Source organism: Microcaecilia unicolor, chromosome 14 (genome assembly GCF_901765095.1).
Source record: "Microcaecilia unicolor chromosome 14, aMicUni1.1, whole genome shotgun sequence".
Lineage (NCBI taxonomy): Eukaryota > Metazoa > Chordata > Amphibia > Gymnophiona > Siphonopidae > Microcaecilia > Microcaecilia unicolor.
Genome location: NC_044044.1, coordinates 37,355,414 through 37,374,637, shown reverse-complemented (window position 1 = coordinate 37,374,637; position 19,224 = coordinate 37,355,414). Strand labels below are relative to the sequence as shown.

Genomic DNA, 19,224 nt, shown 5'->3' with positions numbered 1-19,224 from the left:
GAGATTAAACACTACGTCCATTTGCACTAATGTCTATAAATGGATATAGAGACAGATCTGAATGCATTTAGTTTGGAATGTCATTTGGACGTCATACCTTTTTTACACTTCCATCCCTTCTTTCAAGTGTGGAACGTACCTCTCCTTCTTGAAGGACACCAAGGTTTACAGCCTTTTTTGTGCGCTGCTTATTTTTGTTTTTGTTTTTCTTCGCTGAGGAGCGGGACATGGGGCTGACTGAATGCTGTCTGGGTCTGCACCTTGTCCCCTGAGCTCTTCCTGGTAATACGTCGTACTGTTCCTTGCCTGCACAGAGTGTGAAAATCCAGGTCTGCGCTGGCAGCCCACAGGAATGTTCCCTTTCAGTGAGGTGTGAATGTTGGGAAGCCCAGAACAAATAACCGCTTTTTGGAGAGTATTGCATGGTTTAGTGTAGCTGGTACTGAGGGCTGGGAGCTGTGTTGTGCGTTGTATGTATGCCCTGGGTAGAGTGATGTTCTTATATGCTAACTGTAACCCCTACAGAAATCGGGGTATCTGTTTCTATCCCCCACCCCCCCTCAATGAATTGTGCTCCTGGAGCATGAGGTGCTCTTCTGCTATCTCGTTCATTGCCAGGAAGGGTTGACGTGGAGATTCATAAAGGACCAGCTGCTTTGCAGAATGACCTTCTGCATTCTTCTCTGACTGTGACTGCTTGTGCTGTCGTGCTGCTGCTGCTTTCGGAGACGAGTTGAAGGTGGGATGTGTGTTTAGCATTAATCGTAGAGAAGAATGACAACGGGGCATGAGCTGAGCTGCAGGACTCTGGGGCTTTGCCCACAGTGGATGTTTGGGGTTTTCTGACGATACAGACACACTGGGTGCCTTCAGGTAAACAGCTGTTGCATGGTCTTGCACGCTGAGGAAGTGTTTATGCTTTTTAAATTTAGCCAGTTTGACAGCTGCTGCAGCTCCCCAGGAGCTCTGCGCTGATGGCTCACTGGGAAAGGGGGCTCTGGGGCTGGGAGTTGTTGGTTTTGTAACAGATCTGGGAGACCCTTGGCCTCCTGCCTCAGGTGCTGTAATCCATCACGTCTATTACAGTATTCAGTAACGCCGTTCCCTGGCTCTCTGTTGACTTTACATCCCAGAAATCTGAGATGTGTGTGTAAAATGTCATCAGAATGAGCTGAGATCTTTGGTACAGACTGCAGTATTTCATATAGAAAAGTATGTAAAAATGGAATGAGATTTTACTAACATTGAGCAGTATAAAATTCCTGGTGACAGATCCAGGAGTCTGACCGATGGGTTCTTGCACATGTTGTGTTAAGATGGTATGTGCTTGGCTGACCTGTAGGGGGCAGTGTTTCAGGTTTGTGTGTGAATGGCAAGCAGCAGTGGAGCAGACATTGCACTGGCAGGTTTCTCGTTTGTTCTGTGAACATGTTCAGGAAGAAATGCCCATAGTGGTGCCAGGGTGCTGTGCGGGGAAGCTCCCAGTCAGCTCAGACTCACTCTCAAGAACTTGTGAACGTAGCCTGAACAGGTGTGCATGCCACGCAGATGAGAAATGCTGACGAAGCACTGAATTGTAGGGGTACCTATGAGACGTACATGAACAGGCCTCACGTAGGACTTGGTATCTGCATTGCACCTAGGGAAAGGGAAGTCGTCTACAAGCTTTGTGGAGCTAGGACAGGTTATCTCTCACTGAACCGAAGCAGGTCTGATTTTGACACTTTGTACTAACATTTCCATACGTCTGTAATACCTGCCTCTCCTCGTAGACTGTTAGGACTGACACTGCTTCTCTCAGCCATCCCTAAACCTAGCGAGGCGCTGGCCTGTGCAAACCGTCCATCTGCATCCCAGGAAGAGCAGAAAAAGCTCCCCAGCCCTTGTCCAAGCATGTCCGCAACAATTGAGCTTGCCTGGGAGAGGACGATGGCAGAGCTTAACAGCAATAATAACGCAAGGAAGAAAGGGGGCGTGAGGAGTGCCTGGGCTTGAATTTCTCCAGCTCCCAGGTCCCTTCTGTGCCATACACACTTTGCGTTCTGTTCTTTTTATTTATTTCAGAGGACTCTAATTGTATTTCACTGCAAGACACCTGTACTTTTCTTTTTGTGATGTTGGATAAAAACAGGAAAAGAAAAAAAAAAAAAAGCCCTTTTTGCTAACAGTGTTCAGTTTCTTGTTCTTTAGAGCTAACTACTCAGATATTGTTCAGTAATGTCACTTAGTGTAATTAATTGTAACATATTCTTTTAAATAAATAGATTTATTGATACTACCTTTTGTGTCTGTGTTTCTGGGTTTTAACTGCACGTTCTGCATTAGCAAAAGAAATAATAGGTGAGAAAAGTTTCCCTGTTATGGGGTCGGATGAGTTGAAGCACAAATCATTTAACAGACTGATGGGAACGTAAGTTTTCTTATCTTTCTTTTTGCTGGTTGCCCCTGGTTGGATTGTGAGACGAGAACTGCCAGACTGGGTCAGACCAAAGGTCTATCTAGTGACATGTCCTGGCAGGGTCCCCAAAAGTAGGAAAATTCCATGCTGCAGACCCCAGGGATAAGCACTGGCTTTTAACAGGTCTACCTTCAGTTTTTGGGCTTTCTGCCAGGAACGTGTCCAACCCTTTTTTTAAACTTTGCTACATTAACTTCTTTTAATACTTGCTCCGGCAACAAGTTCCAGAGCTTAACAATGAATTAAGTGAAAAAGTATTTACGTAAACATAACATGAGCGTTGCCATACTGGAACAGACTGAAGGTCCATCAAACACAGCATCCTGTTTCTAACAGTGGCCATTCCAGGTTACAGATATGTGGCAAGATCCCAAAACATTTTATGTTGCTTACCCTAGAACTAAACAGTGGATTTTCCCCCATTTTAATAATGGCTTACGGGCTTTTCTTCTAGGAAACTGTCCAAACCTTTTTTTTTAACCCCGCTAAGCTAACTGCTTTTACCACATTCTCTGGCAATAAATTCCAGGGTTTAATTACACGTTGAGTGAAAAAATATTTTCTCCGATGTTATAAATTTAATACGTTGTAGCTTCATTGCGTGCCCCCAAGTCTGAGTATTTTTGGAAAGAATAAACACGTGATTCCCGTGTACCCGTCATGCCACTCATTATTTTATATAATTCTATCATATCTCCCCTCAGCCGTCTCTTCTCCAAGCTGAAGAGCCCTAGCTATTTTAGCCTTTCCTCATAGGGAAGTTGTCCCATCCCCGTTATCATTTTCATCATGCTACCCTGTACCTTTTCTAATTCCACTGTATGTTGTTTGAGGACTTCATGGAGTATCTCCTGGTCTTTGTTGTCTTTTTGATTTGTGTTTACCTGTTCCACTCCATTCCACTGTCCCCTCAGCCATCTCTTCTCCAAGCTGAACCCTAGCCTCTTTAGCCTTTCCTTATAGGAAAGTTGTTCCGTCCTCTTAATCATTTTGGGTTCCTTCCTTGTATCTCTCTTTTTTTGAGATGCAGTGATTAGAATTGCACACAGAGGCACTAGGATAGTCTCTCTTAATTTCCTAATAATGCCTAATATTATTTGCTTTTTCTTTTTGGCTGCTGCCGCACACTGAGCAGAAGATTTCAATGTGTTGTCCACAGTGGCACCTAGATCTCAACCTCATTGTGTAGCTATAACTTTTTATTCTTCACTTTGTATTTGTCCGCATTAAATTTCATCCACCGTCTGGATGCTCAGCCTCCTAAGGGTCCCCCTGTGATTCCTCACAAATCCACTGGAGATTTAGCAACTTTGAATAGTTTTGTGTCACATCACTCGTTCCCATTGCCAGAGCCCCAGTGCGCTCCATTATTTACTTTCTATTACCCAATTTTTAAAACTCTACAATAGGGTGTTGCCTCCTATCTCATTATTTTCTTTCTTTTTAATTTCCTTATGGGTTTTGGAAGTCGATTGTTTACTAGCTGGATCAGTTGTTATGTACATCAGTTCTGGCTGTCTTTTGGACAAGCGTTGCAGAGTGGGGAGGGCCCTTTAATTGAAAGGAATTATTCTTGGTGCGTGGAGTGTTGCATATTGGGGTTGGTGTAATCATTTTACTGGAGAAACATAAAGCGTGCCTGTCTCCTAGGTCTAAAAAGCACTTTTTGTCTGGGACCCTGTATATGTTCTTTCTCCTCGAGCCATAGTTTGGTCCCTTTTACTAAACCGCGTTCACTGCAGGAACAAAGGCTTACCGCGAACTCACATTCGTGTCATGGGTGTGGACACATTCTGTTGTTCAAGCAGGTGCGGCCAGCAAAGGCCGATTTAGCAGAGTCTTCTGTTGGACACTGGTGGATGCAGATTCTTTTACATTTATGGCCAAGTAAGGTCTGTAAGTTGAGACAAATGGAATGGTCCTGAAATATTGCCTGCTGGATCTTGATATTAAGAATGACAAGCTGTCCTGCACAATTTAGATGGCGTTTTCTTGCTGTACTCAGTCTGCACATTTCAAGGCGCATTATTATCCAAGACTGCGGGATGCTATTGAGTTTTCTTTTAGCCAAAACATACTGGAATGGTGACTAGCTGTAAGACAAATCAAAGCCTCATCATTTTATTCAGCATCAAGTGGGCTTTGGCTCCTTTCTGTTCTACTGCCATAATATTATTAGTGGTCATGTATATTCTATCTGCATCTATTGCAGTGAACAGCTGGTAGAGTATAGGTAAGCCAATTATGTGGTGCAGTAGGTTTTGGGGAGTTTGGTTCCTCCCGTTATTGGGCATTGTGGTGTTAATTCTTGCTGTCTGAGCAACTGATCTGCAGTTTATCAGATGTTGGTGAAGAGATCTTAAATGTTTGACCCAAAAGGCCTGGGGCCTCTTGGCAGGTCTGTTTCATGCTGGCATTTGGAGTACTCTAGTCACATAGGACGTCCCATGTTTTGATCTTTGCGTTTTCCGTTGCCACCGTTATGCTGGGTTGCACAGTCTGCTTCTCTCGTAACTCTACAGCATCCTCGTATCAATTTGTCTAGGGTGTTTTCTGTTCTACCTTGGTTGGTGATGCTTTAAATTGCACTAATCTTCTTCCGCAGTTTTCTCTGAATAAGGTTATCTTGGTTACTCTGAATTTTAGAGAGAGACTTTTCGGTCAGCTCAGATCCACTGCAAAACACGGCCGTCCCTGCTAAATGCTAAGAAAGCAAACCCCAGCGGTCCAGTTTTCATTTGCATTTTATTTAGAGAGAAACTGTTTGAAAGTATTCAAAGGGAAATGCAATAAATAGCAAATACATTACGCTTCGTCCCCCAACGTTTCCCTCCCCCCACCATTTGTAAATAAAAAGCCAAGTAAAAACCCCCCCGTAGTCTTCTAAAATTTCATAAAGATAAAATGACAATAGATTTGCTTTATCATAGCTAATCTGAACAAAATTATTTACAGTTACAGGGTAATGGAGAGACTGTAAACAGCTGCAGCTTGAATTTGCAGAAAGTCTAGGCTTTAGAGCATGTGAGGAGGTTAGTTGGACGATTAAGTCGCACGTGAAATGTCACATCTGTCTTTGTACAATAACCTTAGGCTAGTTCTTGTCAGATATCAAAATGAAGGGTTTTGAAAAAGAAAGGGGGTGGGAGAAGGCTTCCCATCTCTGGAGCGCCCGAAGCATTCGGTTGAAGTTCACCGCTGAAAGGAAGGTTGAGCCCAGAAAAGCGGCAGTTTCAGGCTTGCGTCGGCATTTCTTCTCCTCACTCCCAGGATAGGGCTGCAGTCAAAGCTTCCCACAGCATCACCCTTGTAAAATCAGAAACTTCCTAGTCCTCGGCTGCGCAAATGAGCGTAGACTATGGCTACCCACTGAGGACGGTTGGGGTTCACGCCAAACTTCTAGTCTCTCTCTTTAAAAGGAGAAGCAGAGAGAGAGGGGAGGCTGCTGCCTTGTGCACGGTGCTGACCCGGCCCTGCTCTCTGGTTTTGAGAGAGGTGGCACCTACACGATGAGACCCATCCAATAGGGGCAGAGGAAGTCCTCTGTACATGTACTAGAAGTTTCCAGCCCATTGCAGTTAAAGAAATCTGAGTAAGGTCCCATGATCGAACATCTTCCGTACACTGATTAAGTGCTTCTATAATGTAAACATAACATCTTCAGCTAGCCTGCAGGTGCCGCTCCACATCCGCTTTATTTTGCTTGCTCAATTTACATTCTTGCAGAGGGAGAATGGATCAGAATGTACGTTCTGTGTTCACTTCTTGTGAATGTGATGAATGAAAGCAGTTCCTCAGCCTGCCTCTGCACTTTTGCCTTTGTTAGCGCCCGCCTTACTGTTGGCGGATGCTCTCAAAGAGACACGTGCAGGGTTTTAGGAGGGGGACTGAGAGGCACCTACAGTGGCAAAGTATGAAACCTGGGGAAAAAAAAACAAAAACCCTGAGGGCCTGCTAGAAGCATAAATCCTGTGCACCTAATTGGCCTCTTTGAAAACTGACTAAGGCTGTGTTGCCTATACGGATGCATCAAATTTCACTAAACTTCTAAATTAAGCAGCATGAAAAGGGAGTTGCTTTAGGAGCTTAGAACTGAGTTGCAGCACTAAGGGGCTCAACATTCAGCCGCCTGCAGTGTTACTCCTAGATATTCAAGGCAGGGCTTTTGACATTGAATAGCTGGTTTATGCGGTCCATCATCCTGACCCCTTAAGTCCCCAAATAGACAGTTTTCACTTAGATGCTAACTGGTCATTTCCCGTGCTGATAACCAGTTAAGTGCCACTGAAAATTAGCAGATAAATCTAGGCAACTGAATGGAAGGCCTACATTTATAAGCTGATAAATTTTCACCTCAAAACTTATGCTTCTAAGTTTGGCTAAAACTAGGGAGCAAATTGAGCCTTGGCTGAACTTGTCACAGTCTTACTGTAGTATTCACTGCCTGTGAAGAAGTAGTGGAGTCCAGTGCATTTAGATTCGTAGTCCTTCCCTACATGGCGTACAGTTCTTCTGATGTGAAAGCCTCGCTCGGTGCACATCGTCTGCCCCTATAGTGGGCAGTAACCAGCACTGTGGATGGTACCTGCTGCCGGTAGAGAATGGGGCCCAAGCATCGGAAAACCTTAGAAGGAAGCTGTCAGGACCCAGGGCCTGCCACTCCCAGCACTGGTGCACCTTGTGGGTGTCGGGTGCTAGAAACAGGAAACTGTCCTGGATCTGTTCCAGGGTTTCTACTCTGCTGTAACCCAAGACAGAAAGGATATTCCTTGCCAGGGCTAGAGGGCTGTAAAGCAGTCTGCTTTTCAGGCTATTCACATGTACAAGAATCAAATTAATTGGATGTATATTGGTTCCCTGAAAAACAAACCTGGTTACAGCCCTGGAAGAAGGTGGTGGACATCCCATATCCTCCAACAATCACTAGAGGATGGACATAGGGTACGGTGGGCTGGGGGGATGCTGAGTCAGGAGCAGTCATCTCTCTGCTATAGTGCCAGAAACCCACAAGTCGATTGCACCAGCACCAAAAGACCAGTTTAAAGAAGTAGCTGGGATAGAAAGTTGATGGCAGTCTAGGGCTCCGTTGGCTGCTCTGTTTTCTGAATGGAGGAAGAGGAGATTCTCCTTTGGAGCTTGCAGAGCAGATGTAACATTTCAGCATTAAACACTAATACAAATTACCAGCTTGCTCACAGATGATGGAGGTCTCCTTCTGGCCTGGGTCTCCAGGGCTTCCTGCCAGATCGGATGTGCATGGAAAATGCTTCCTCGGAGAGGGGTTGGGAAAAGCATGTGGGAGGGGGTGAGAGAGCGGGGTTTCCACTGGTTCCGCCAACAGCAGGTTTTGGCCCTGAAACAAAATGCATGAGAAAAAGAAATGAAATGCTGAAGACGGACCGGGCGCCACCATCTTGTCACTTCTGGGTATTTTCTGCACCGTTTCAGAGGTATTTCATGCACACCCAGCAGCCCTCCAGCCAGAGCCACATCTTAGAACAGAAATGTAAACCAGGGCAAGCCGTCCAACCCCAGGAGCATTTAGGTTGTGCTTGGGCACAGACAGAAAAGGGAAAAGAATGGAGAGAAGGGATTGAAGAGAAGAGATGATGTTTGGGACAGAGAGAAGTGTAGATGCACAGACTGGCTTCAGATCACCCTGTTTTGTTTCCTACTATCTCGTAAGGTAACTAGTCTCCCCCTCTGGAAGAAAAGTCTCTTCGACTCTGGCCTACACCCAAGAAAACCAGAGGTTTCCTGTCCATTCCCCAGACCCCTTTCCCTCCTCCGTACATTGGATTCAGTCAGCACTGGCAAAATTCCAATCTATTCTCGGGCAAGGAGGTGACCCTGGAGGTAGGCAGCAAAGGTGGATGCCAGCCTGAACTGTAACCGGCATGTATGAATTGGTACAGGTCTTTTTACAAAGCTTTGTTTCTGAACTGAAGGAAAAGCAGGTACAATGAGGGGGATTCTCAGCTAGCCTTGTGGAAGGAGTAAGAGCTCTGGAAACGTCTGTCCTGTGGCCTCCACGTTAACACATTTATATCCTGCGTTTGCCTCAAAGAGTTCCGGGTGGCTTACAAAAATTAAGAGACTGAGCATTACCCAGGAATTACATTACTGAAACAATAACAGAGCTAATTTTTTAAAGTTAACTATTTTAGAATCAGGTTTATTGTTTTAAGATAACTTATGAAATTGAATAGAATGAGTTTGACATCTTTTCAGATGGGGAAGTTCATTCTACCTCCTTGCAACTTGCTAGGAGAACATTGCTGAAAATGTTTTTTTTTTTTTTTTAATAATTTTCCTTGACTTTGGATAATGTAAAACAAGGAAATCCCTAGAAGCTGGATCAGAACTGCTGGCAGGCAGATTAATAAGTTTCAGCATTTAACTTTGAAATGATCCTTGTACACTAATTTCTTGCCTAACTGTACTGTACCTTCTGCTAAAGGCCAACTGGGACTTGGGGAAGATGTTGTGATGCTCCAAATCATTTGTCAGTTGCAATGCCACTAACTCCTCCATCACCTTTACTAACAAAGGGATGAAGGCTACTAGTCTAGAATTAGTTGTAATATTCAGTGGTCCAGCTGTGCCTTTTGGGAAAGGAATGTGAGAATGGTACTTCCTTTCTCTACTGGAAACATCCCCTGTTCAAACAAGGGATTTAGGCTCTGTGGCAGGAACTGCAGTGCCGCATGCAGGGCAAACATCTAACAAACAGACCAGGCATACTTATGGAAAAGGAGTTTAATAACCAAAATCAAGGGGAGTGTAAACTGTCCAGCTGGTATCCCAGGCTCATATTGTGTGCAGGTGGGAACCGGGGACCATCCTGGGAGCTCCAAGCCTGGAGCTGAGCAGCAGGAGTGATTCTAACTTGTCTTCTTTAGTCACAAACCTGATATGGCTTTCAGACATTTTCAACTCCCTTTACCCCTTCTTAGCCCTCTAGATTTGGGGTTACCATAGTTGCTACTAATACTACTAATAGCATTTGTATAGCGCTACCAGATGCACGCAGCACTGAACACTTGACTTAGAGTCCCTGCTCAAAGAGCTTACAATCTACGTAGAACAGATAAGACACAGAACGGGCAAGGGAATTAATGGGTAAAGAGGAGGAGGGCAAATGAGTAGTGGTTAGGAGCCAAAGGCAGTAGTGAAAAGGTGGGCTTTCAGCATAGATTTAAAAACAGGAAGAGATGGAGCTAGACGTATGGGTTCGGGAAGACGGTTCCAGGCATAAGGTGCTGCGAGACAAAAGGAACGAAGTCTGGAGTTAGCGGTGAAGGAGAAGGGGGACGACAAGAGAGATTTGTTCAGAGAGCGAAGTTCACGGGGAGAAACGAGAGGGGAGGTAATGAGGGGTCTTAGAGTGGATGCATTTAAAGGTCAGTAAGAGGAGTTTGAACTGTTTACAGAAGCGGACAGGGAGCCAGTGAAGTGATTTGAGGAGTGGGCTAGTGTGGGCATAACAATTCTGGCGGAAAATAAGTCGTGCTGCAGAATTCTGGACAGATTGGAGAGGAGAGAGATGGTTGAGTGGAAGACCAGTGAGAAGTAAATTACAATAGTCCAAGCGAGAAGTAACAAGGGTTTTGGTGGCGTGTTCAGAAAGGAAGGGGCAAATTTTGCTAATGTTGAAGATAAAGAAGCGACAGGTTTTGGCGATTTGTTGAATATGATCAGAGAAGGAGAGAGAGGAATCGAAGATGACTCCAAGGTTGCGAGCCGAGGAGACAGGGAGGATATGAGAGCCATTAACAGATAGAGAAAGGGGGAATAGGGGAGGTGGGTTTAGGGAGAAAAATGAGAAGTTCGGTTTTAGCCATGTTTAATTTGAGATGGCGTTGAGACATCCAGGCAGCAATGCCAGACAAGCAGGCAGAGATTTTGTCCTGGATTAAGGTTGAGATTTCAGGGGGTGGAGATGTAGATTTGAGAGTCATCAGCGTAAAGATGGTAGTGAAAGCCATGGGAAGCGATTAGGGCACCGAGAGAAGAGGTATAGATGGAGAAAAGGAGTGGGCCAAGGACAGAACCCTGAGGCACACCAACTGAAAGCGGGAGGGAAGTTGAAGAGGATCCACCATAGAGAATACTGAAAGTACGGAGTGAGAGGTAGGAAGAGAACCAGGAAAGAACAGGGCCTGGAATCCAAGCAAGGACAGCGTATCGAGGAGTAAGGTGTGGTCAACAGTGTCGAAAGCAGCGGATAAGTCAAGAAGGATAAGGATACAATAGAGACCTCTGGATTTAGCCATTAGCAGGTCATTAGAGACTTTGGTAAGTGCAGTTTCAGTAGAGTGAAGAGGGTGAAAACCAGATTGAAATGGGTCAAGAATAGGTTGAGAAGAGAAAAAGTCAAGACAACGGCGGTGAACGACACGCTCAAGTAATTTGGAGAGGAAAGGGAGATGGGGGTGATAATTGGAGGGTCATGTAGGGTCAAGTGAGGGTTTTTTTAAGGAGTGGCGTGACAATAGAATGTTTGAAGGCCGTAGGAATAGTTGCAGTGGAGAGTGAAAGATTTAGGATGTGACAGATGACAGGGATGATGATAGGAGGGATAGTGGTAAGTAGGGATGGGATCAGAGGAACAGGTAGTACATTTAGAGGAGGAAAGAAGAAGGGCAGTTTCTTCAGTGGAAACTTCTGAGAAGGAGGAGAAAGAAGGAGATGAAGGAGAGTAGGGGGTGAGGACTAAGGGAGAGAGAGGTGGGGAGGGTTTGGATGAAAATTCAAGGTTAATCTTACGGATTTTATCATGGAAGTAATCAGCTAGGGTCTGAGGAGAAAGAGAAGGGGGAATAGGGGATGGAGGTACCTTGAGAAGAGAGTTTAGTGTGGCGAAGAGAAGTCAAGGGTTAGATCCATGGGAATTAGTGAAATGGGTGAAGTAACCTTGTTTGACAAGTGAAAGGGCAGATTGGAAACAGTTCAGCATGAATTTGAAATGAGTGAAGTCGGCAAGGGTGCGGGATTTAAGCCAAGAACGTTCTGCTGAGCGGGCGCAGGAACGAGAATAGCGGATTCTAGAGCTTAGCCAAGGCTGGGGTTTGGTACGCCTAGTAGGACGGGGCATGGGAGGGGCACAAGTGTCAAGAGCAGAGGAGAGAATAGTATAGGAAGAAACAGCTTCATTCACAGACTTAGATAGAGTGGTGGTAGAGAAAAAGTTAAAGACACAAGAGGATAGATTAAAGGGGTCAATAGCTTGAAGATTCCTAAAAGTGGGGGATGAGATTGGGTGGGACTGGAGAGGAGGGTGCTTAAGAGTGAAAGTTAGTAGATGATGGTCGGATAGGGGGAATAGAAACTGGAGGGAAAGCAGTTAGAGGAGAGGATAAGGTCAAGACAGTGACCACTTTGGTGAGTGGGTGCCGAAGAGCACAGATGAAGATTGAATGAGGTCGTTAGGGCAAGGAATTGGGAGGCATAGGAGTCAGATGGATCATCAGCGTGGATGTTAAAGTCCCCAAGGATAATGGAGGGGGATGAAAGATTATGAAAGAAGGAGAGCCAGGTGTCGAAGTCAGTGAGAAAGGATAGAAGAGACTTATCAGGGGGGGTGATAAATGACTGCAAGATGGAGAGGCAGGGGAGTGATGAGGCGGATAGAGTCGACTTCAAAGGACGAAAAACAGTGAGACTGGGGTGTGAGAAGAGGTTGGAATTTGCAGGAGGGAGAGAGCAGAAATCCAACACCACCACCACGGCCGGTAAGGCGAGGGGTGTGAGAGAAAAGATAGCCACCATGGCAAAGGGCCGCAACGAAAGTAGAGTCATCAGGGGAGAGCCAAGTTTCAGTTAAGGCAAGTAGATGGAGGGAACGAGAAATGAAAAGGTCATGAATGTGGGGAAGTTTATTTCAGATAGAGCGGGCATTCCATAGGGCGTAAGAGAAGGGTAAGGAGGAAGGAGTGGAATAGAGATGAGATTAGAGACATCGCGATGTGGTCTGTATAAGAAGGGAGAGGGCAGAAGAGGAGGGCCAGGATTATGATTGATGTCACCAGCAGAGAGTAAGAGAAGGAGTAAAAGAGAGCGGAGGAGAGTAGGAGAGGTGTGACCACGAAGGCGAGAGGTACTCAGGTAGAATGGGGAAGGCAAAATGGAGGGAAGGAGGAGATGAAGATTAGAAGCTGAGAAGGAGGAAGGGGGTAGGAGAGAAGGTGAGGTGATGAAGTCAATGGAAGGGCAGTGAGTTCCTGTAATGGAGAGAGGAAGGGGGTAAGGAAAAAGATTAGGAAGGGACAGGGCTAGGAAGAGGATGTGTATAGGGGCCATATATAATGATTGAGGTACTTTCAGGTGCTAGGTGGGAACAGCAATTTATACTGTAATTGAAATTAAAGGTGATGAGTGGAAACAGCAGTTGAGCATCAAGTCAAAGCTGAACAGGAACTGGAGCAGATGAAGGTGAGGATAACCAGGACTGGAACAGGCCGAAGACTGGAGCAGATGAAGCTGAAGGCCGGAGGCTGGAGCAGATGAAGCTGAAGGCCGGAGCAGATGAAAACTGAAGATAAGCAGGACTGGAACAGGGCTGAAGGTAGGAGCAGATGAGGCTGAAGATGAGCAGGACTGGAACAGAATAGGTTGAAGATGAGCAGGACTGGAACAGAAGGACCAGTGGCTGAAGACGAGCAGGACCGGAACAGATGAGCTGAAGATGATGCTGAAGATGAGCAGACATGGCTGAAGACAAGCAGGACCAGAACAGATGAGGCTGAAGACAAGCAGGAAAGAAACAGGTGGAAAAACAACTTCAAGGGATCAATCCAAGACAAGAGGTGAGATGCTCCAGAAGAACTTTATTAAGGACCCAACACGGTCCGTGTTTCGGTTTTTAAAAAAACCTTCATCAGGGGTCAATCAGTAGTTGCACAGAGGATATACTGACAGACAATGGAGCTCTTAAAATGTGGTCTCTTGAATAAATAAGAGAGTGTTGCCTCGTACCAACAGATTCAGTATGAAATAGTATCGATACTATTTCATACTGAATCTGTTGGTACGAGGCAACACTCTCTTATTTATTCAAGAGACCACATTTTAAGAGCTCCATTGTCTGTCAGTATATCCTCTGTGCAACTACTGATTGACCCCTGATGAAGGTTTTTTTAAAAACCGAAACACGGACCGTGTTGGGTCCTTAATAAAGTTCTTCTGGAGCATCTCACCTCTTGTCTTGGATTGATCCCTTGAAGTTGTTTTTCCACCTGTTTCTTTTCTGTGTTGGACTTTTGTGGAAATTTTTGGACCTCTTTTGTTTCTGCGTTTGAAGACAAGCAGGACCAGAACAGATGAGGCTGAAGACTAGCAGGACTGGAACAGATGAGGCTGAAGACGATGCTGAAGATGAGCAGACGAGTGTTGGGACAGATGAAGTTGAAGATGAGGCTGAAGACGAGCAGGACTGCAGCAGTTGAGGCTGAAGACAGGCAGGATCGGGACCGATGAGGCTGATGATGATGTTGAAGGTGAGCAGATGAGGCTGAAGATGAGCAGGACTGGAACAGAATAGGTTGAAGATGAGCAGGACTGGAACAGAAAGACCAGTGGCTGAAGACGTGCAGGACCGGAACAGATGAGCTGAAGATGATGCTGAAGATGAGCAGACTTGGCTGAAGACAAGCAGGACCAGAACAGATGAGGCTGAAGACGAGCAGGACTGGAACAGATGAGGCTGAAGACGATGCTGAAGATGAGCAGACGAGTGTTGGGACAGATGAAGTTGAAGATGAGGCTGAAGACGAGCAGGACTGCAGCAGTTGAGGCTGAAGACAGGCAGGATCGGGACCGATGAGGCTGATGATGATGTTGAAGGTGAGCAGATGAGGCTGAAGATGAGCAGGACTGGAACAGAATAGGTTGAAGATGAGCAGGACTGGAACAGAAAGACCAGTGGCTGAAGACGTGCAGGACCGGAACAGATGAGCTGAAGATGATGCTGAAGATGAGCAGACTTGGCTGAAGACAAGCAGGACCAGAACAGATGAGGCTGAAGACGAGCAGGACTGGAACAGATGAGGCTGAAGATGAGCAGGACTGGATGAGGCTGAAGACGATGCTGAAGATGAGCAGACGAGTGTTGGGACAGATGAGGCTGAAGACGAGCAGGACTGCAGCAGTTGAGGCTGAAGACAGGACCGGGACCGATGAGGCTGATGATGATGTTGAAGGTGAGTAGATGAGGCTGAAGAAAGGCAGGACTGGAGCAGAAGGCAGAACAGGCCAGAACAGTAAGACTGAAGTGTTGGTAAGGATCACGGCGAGGATCATGGGACCAGAGGGCCAGACACAGGTCTGAGACGAGGGCTCAGGAATCACCTCCGACTTTCCTCAGTTCATCCCCAGCAGACCGATGCCAACGCTGATGATCAGCTGTTCCTGCTGCCGCTCAGCCGTTAGCTGCCCTCTGTCAGCCGCCTCTCAATCTCACTTCTCACCTCAGGCCGACGCCGCTCCAGCCACCACACAGCGGAGCAAAGGAAGAAACCCAGCTGCCACGTGGCCACATGGCCCCACCGCGCACAGGTCTCTCAGCTCCGCACCTCGCCACTCAACTGCGCCTCATGCCCGTCAATCGTACGCTGTACGCACCGATTGTGCAGGGCGAAGCAAGAATCAAGACGCTGGGCAGCCATGCGACTAGGCGGCCCCTGCGGCGCCAGGACCAGACCCGAGGGAAACAGAAGATGGAGCCTCAGTCTCTGCCACAGCGGACCCCGAGCCCCGATCCAACGTCCAGATGATGGTAAGGGCCAGAAACTGGTGACAGGAAGGGCCAGAGACGGCCAGGTAGACTAGGCTTCGAGGAGTTTTGGGGAGTTGCTGCGACAAAAAAGAGGACATAAAATGCAGCCCTGTCCCTGCCATATCCCCACTTTCTCCACACCATGTCCTATCATACCCTCACCATACCCCTGCACTGCCCAGTCACCTTAACCCCCCCCCCCCCCCCCCCCCCCCCCCCCAAAAAAAAAAAAAAAAAATTCAAGAAAGCCAGGCTCTATAAGCAGTAAAAATACTGGTAAAGTAACAGAAATACATTTTCTTCCATACTCTAAGTACTTTCCAAAAAAGTAACCATCCCTGAACCCACAGCCTCGCTTCTACTAAGCCAGCACCCAACCTCTAGGCCAGCAAAGCTTTCACCCTGGTAGCTTCTCAGAACTTCTATTTCCCCCTCATCTGGGCTCAGAGCTTTGCAGGATACAGGCTAACCCACAGGAACTGCTGGTGGCTCAGAGGTAAGACCCAACTCCAGACTCCGTTCCTTTTATCTTGCTGCACCATATGCCTGGAATAGACTTCCTGAGCTGGTACGTCAAGCTCCATCTCTGGCCGTCTTCAAATCTAAGCTAAAAGCCCACCTTTTTGATGCTGCTTTTAATTCTTTATTCACTTGTTCAGAACCCTTATTTTATCATCTTCACTTTAATATTCCCTTATCTCTTGTTTGTCCTAATTAGATTGTAAGCTCTGTCGAGCAGGGACTGTCTCTTCATGTTCAAGTGTACAGCGCTGCGTACATCTAGTAGTGCTTTAGAAATAAGTAGTAGTAAATGCAGGAAGTCATGGCTTCAAATCTGGTATGTTACTCTAGTCTTTCAAGACATTACAATTACTAAAATGCAAAAGCCAATAAATTGTTCTCTTGAATTGAATGACATTTTCTAACCAATAATAAAAAGTTTTCTGTACATATTCAGTAGACTATAACTCTAATCATGGTAGGTGATATTGACTAAGGTGCAGCTCTACCACAAACCCCTGAATCTTCTCCAGTGTCTGATGTCATTTATCCATCTGTTGATCTTCATATTAAAGCTTGCACCACTCTTGCAAAGCTAAGAGTGTACAATACAAACATCTAAAAAACACTTCATGTCCGATTTCTGTTCAATGAATTCAGAGGAAGGGGCTGGTGGCAGCTTTTCATGGCACAGCAAAAGGAGTCACAACCTCGAGAGTTTCTCCTTTGCTCCAGGACTCATCCTTCTGAAATCACTGCAGCACTGACTGTGCTGGAGCTTCAGACACAGCAGGTACTGGAGAGATGGATTATATCACCCTCTTCTGAGTCACAGGACAGATGGAAGAGGAAACAGAGATAGTGTAAAGGGATGAGGCGGTCCAGCTGAACCTTCTTTATTCACAAACCTGATAAGCTTTCAGACATTTACAGCAACATTCTCGCTCCCAACCAGTAACCCTGTTCAATCCCCTTTACCCCTTCTTAGCCCCCTAGATTTAGGGTTACCATAGTTGCTGTGACAAAAAAAAGAGGACAAAATCGCAGCCCCACCCTGCCCCCCAATGCCTCCACCCTGTCACGTCACATCCCATCACACGGCTGCCATGCTCCCACGCTGCACAGTTACCTTGAACCCCCCCCAAGAAAATCAGACTCTGTAAGCAGTAAAAATACTGGTAAAGGAACAGAAATGCATTTTCTTCAGGACTCTGCTAAATATAAAATGAAAAAATGGACATTTCCAAAAAAGCAAACATTCTTGAGCATGTTCCTTTTTCCTTTCCCTCCCCAGTTCTAAATGGCTGCTGAGACTTCAAGCGGTGACCTGGCAAGACTTCTGTGGAAGTCTCAGCAGCCATTTTGAAGCGGTACCGGCAGCGAGTGGGTCAGTGGGGCTGTTTCCTGCCCCAAAGAGACCACTACACCACCAGGGTGCGATAAGGTGCCTTGAGGGGAGAGCACCCCAAGGCCTGCCCACAAACCCAGATGCCACACATTGTCTCCAAGAGGACCTGTCCGGGGGAACCCTACCTCTATTCATCCTACAGCTCCACTGCCTGTCCCGATCAGCCAGCCCTTTTACAGCCCAGGCAATAATCCCATCCTATTCCTCTCCCTACAGCTCCACACTCAGCCTCTCTTCCCCTTACAGCAGAATAACATGGGCAACCGTGACCTTCTCCTATCCCTGCTTTTGCTTCCTGCCCTTCTCATCCACCTCAACAGGTGACGGATCAGGCACACTGTTCTTTTAATGGTAAAACATTAAGCCACAGATTTATTGATACGTCAACGTGCATTCAAACACAATCTTACTGCCTGTGCTAATTGTTACTTTTATTAATCCACATGTAGGCTTGCCATGCGATCAAGCAAGGCTGCATTGGGGGGGAGGGGTGGGGCCTGCCATGAAGCAAAGCGGCTCCCTCACCCCATACCAGCTCAAGCTTGTGCAGTCCTATGTCCAAGGGGTGTACCAGCTCTGAACAGGGCACCCCTCTTTCCGTAAAGCTCAGTCTTTTTTCCTTTCTGGCTTAGGTACCCCCGCCCGCAGCTGTGACAAATCTTATTTCCTGGTTGTGCTGGTCTGGGGTGGGTGGGCTAGTGTGCCGCCTCGTGGTTGTGCACTGATATTGGTGACCACACTCCTAGCAGCCCCCTTGTGCCTGAACATTGATTCCTGTCTGTCTGCTGTGATTAGATTCCAACTACCCAATGCAAAGCGATTTAAATGGGCAGGAAAGTCTTTTGCCCGCTAAATCGCTTGTGGTGCGGGCTGAATATTGACCAACAAGTTTCCGTCTTCCTCTCTCTCTGTGATTCAGCTCATTCTCTTGCACACAGAACCCCCTGGAAGCCTTTCACATGCTCTCTGATATATATATATATATTTTTTTTTTATTTGAAAGATTCCCATATGTAATTCTTTTGTGTGTATCCCTATGCTGCACAAGCCGGCATATTTCAAAATATATCTGAGATATAATGCCCAACGACAACGTGGATGCAGCAGCTGATAGTCTGTTTTGGACATAACAAGATGGCGGCTGCTGGGGGAACTGGCTTCTGTTTTTGACGTCATGCCGTCTCATCATTAAACCTCTTTGGTCTATCTGCTGCTCTTCCCCTCCCTATTGGCAGCTGCAGGCAGGAAGTGCCCATATCTTTGGTTAAGCAGCTCCCTCACTTCCCCCTGGAGCCCGTCAGTCAGAGACAGCCAGCTAATAGGCTGCAAAGCAGCTCCCTCACTTCCTCCTGTAGGTCATTGGTCTGTTATTCTAGCCAATAGGCTACAGCGGGAGATGAGAACAGAAACACTTCCTTCCTGCCCTGCAGCATGGATATTTCAGCTCCATACGTAACAAAGTAGTATATCAACCTTCCTGAGCCCTTACGCCAAGCCCCCTCCCTGCCTGTCTTCAAGTCTTTGCTTAAAGCCCACCTCTTCAATGCTGCGTTCGGCACCTAACCCTTACCGTTCAGTGAATCCAGACTGCCCCAATTTGACTGCCCCTATCGGACCGACCGTTCACTTGTGTATTAGATTGTAAGCTCTTTGAGCAGGGACTGTCTCTCTTTGTTAAACTGTACAGCGCTGCGTAACCCTAGTAGCGCTCTAGAAATGTTAAGTAGTAGTAGTATCATACAAATATTAGGACAGAGAGAATATTAACCGCTTAACAAGCTCTTTTCTAGCACATACAAAAACTGATGGGAAAATGTTCTTAAATATAAAATGGGAAACAGACGTAGCCAAACCCAGATCACGTTCTCTGAAATGTCTGTGTGAAAATAGCACTTTCGGAAATCATCAAAAAGGACTCCTAGATTTCATTCTGCCCGCAATAATAACCTCCAGTCCGTGAACATGTCCCAAGCTGTCCTCATGCAATGGGCACAACACAGACGTTCTCATCCAAGGGACAGACGGACGGACGCAGTGCAGGTTTGCAGACTGAGCTGGGGTGCAATTTCAGCAACTGGAATC

General features: G+C 46.4%; 1 protein-coding gene across 1 annotated transcript in view; it reads right to left on the bottom strand.

The window, feature by feature from the left end:
• Positions 1 to 7,515: 7,515 nt before the first annotated feature.
• Positions 7,516 to 19,224, bottom strand: part of CELF3 (CUGBP Elav-like family member 3) — a 55,587-nt gene continuing 43,878 nt past the window's right edge. The window contains exon 13 of the mRNA XM_030187045.1: positions 7,516 to 7,811. The gene's annotated coding sequence lies outside the window, so the exon portion shown is untranslated. The remainder of the gene's footprint in view (positions 7,812 to 19,224) is intronic.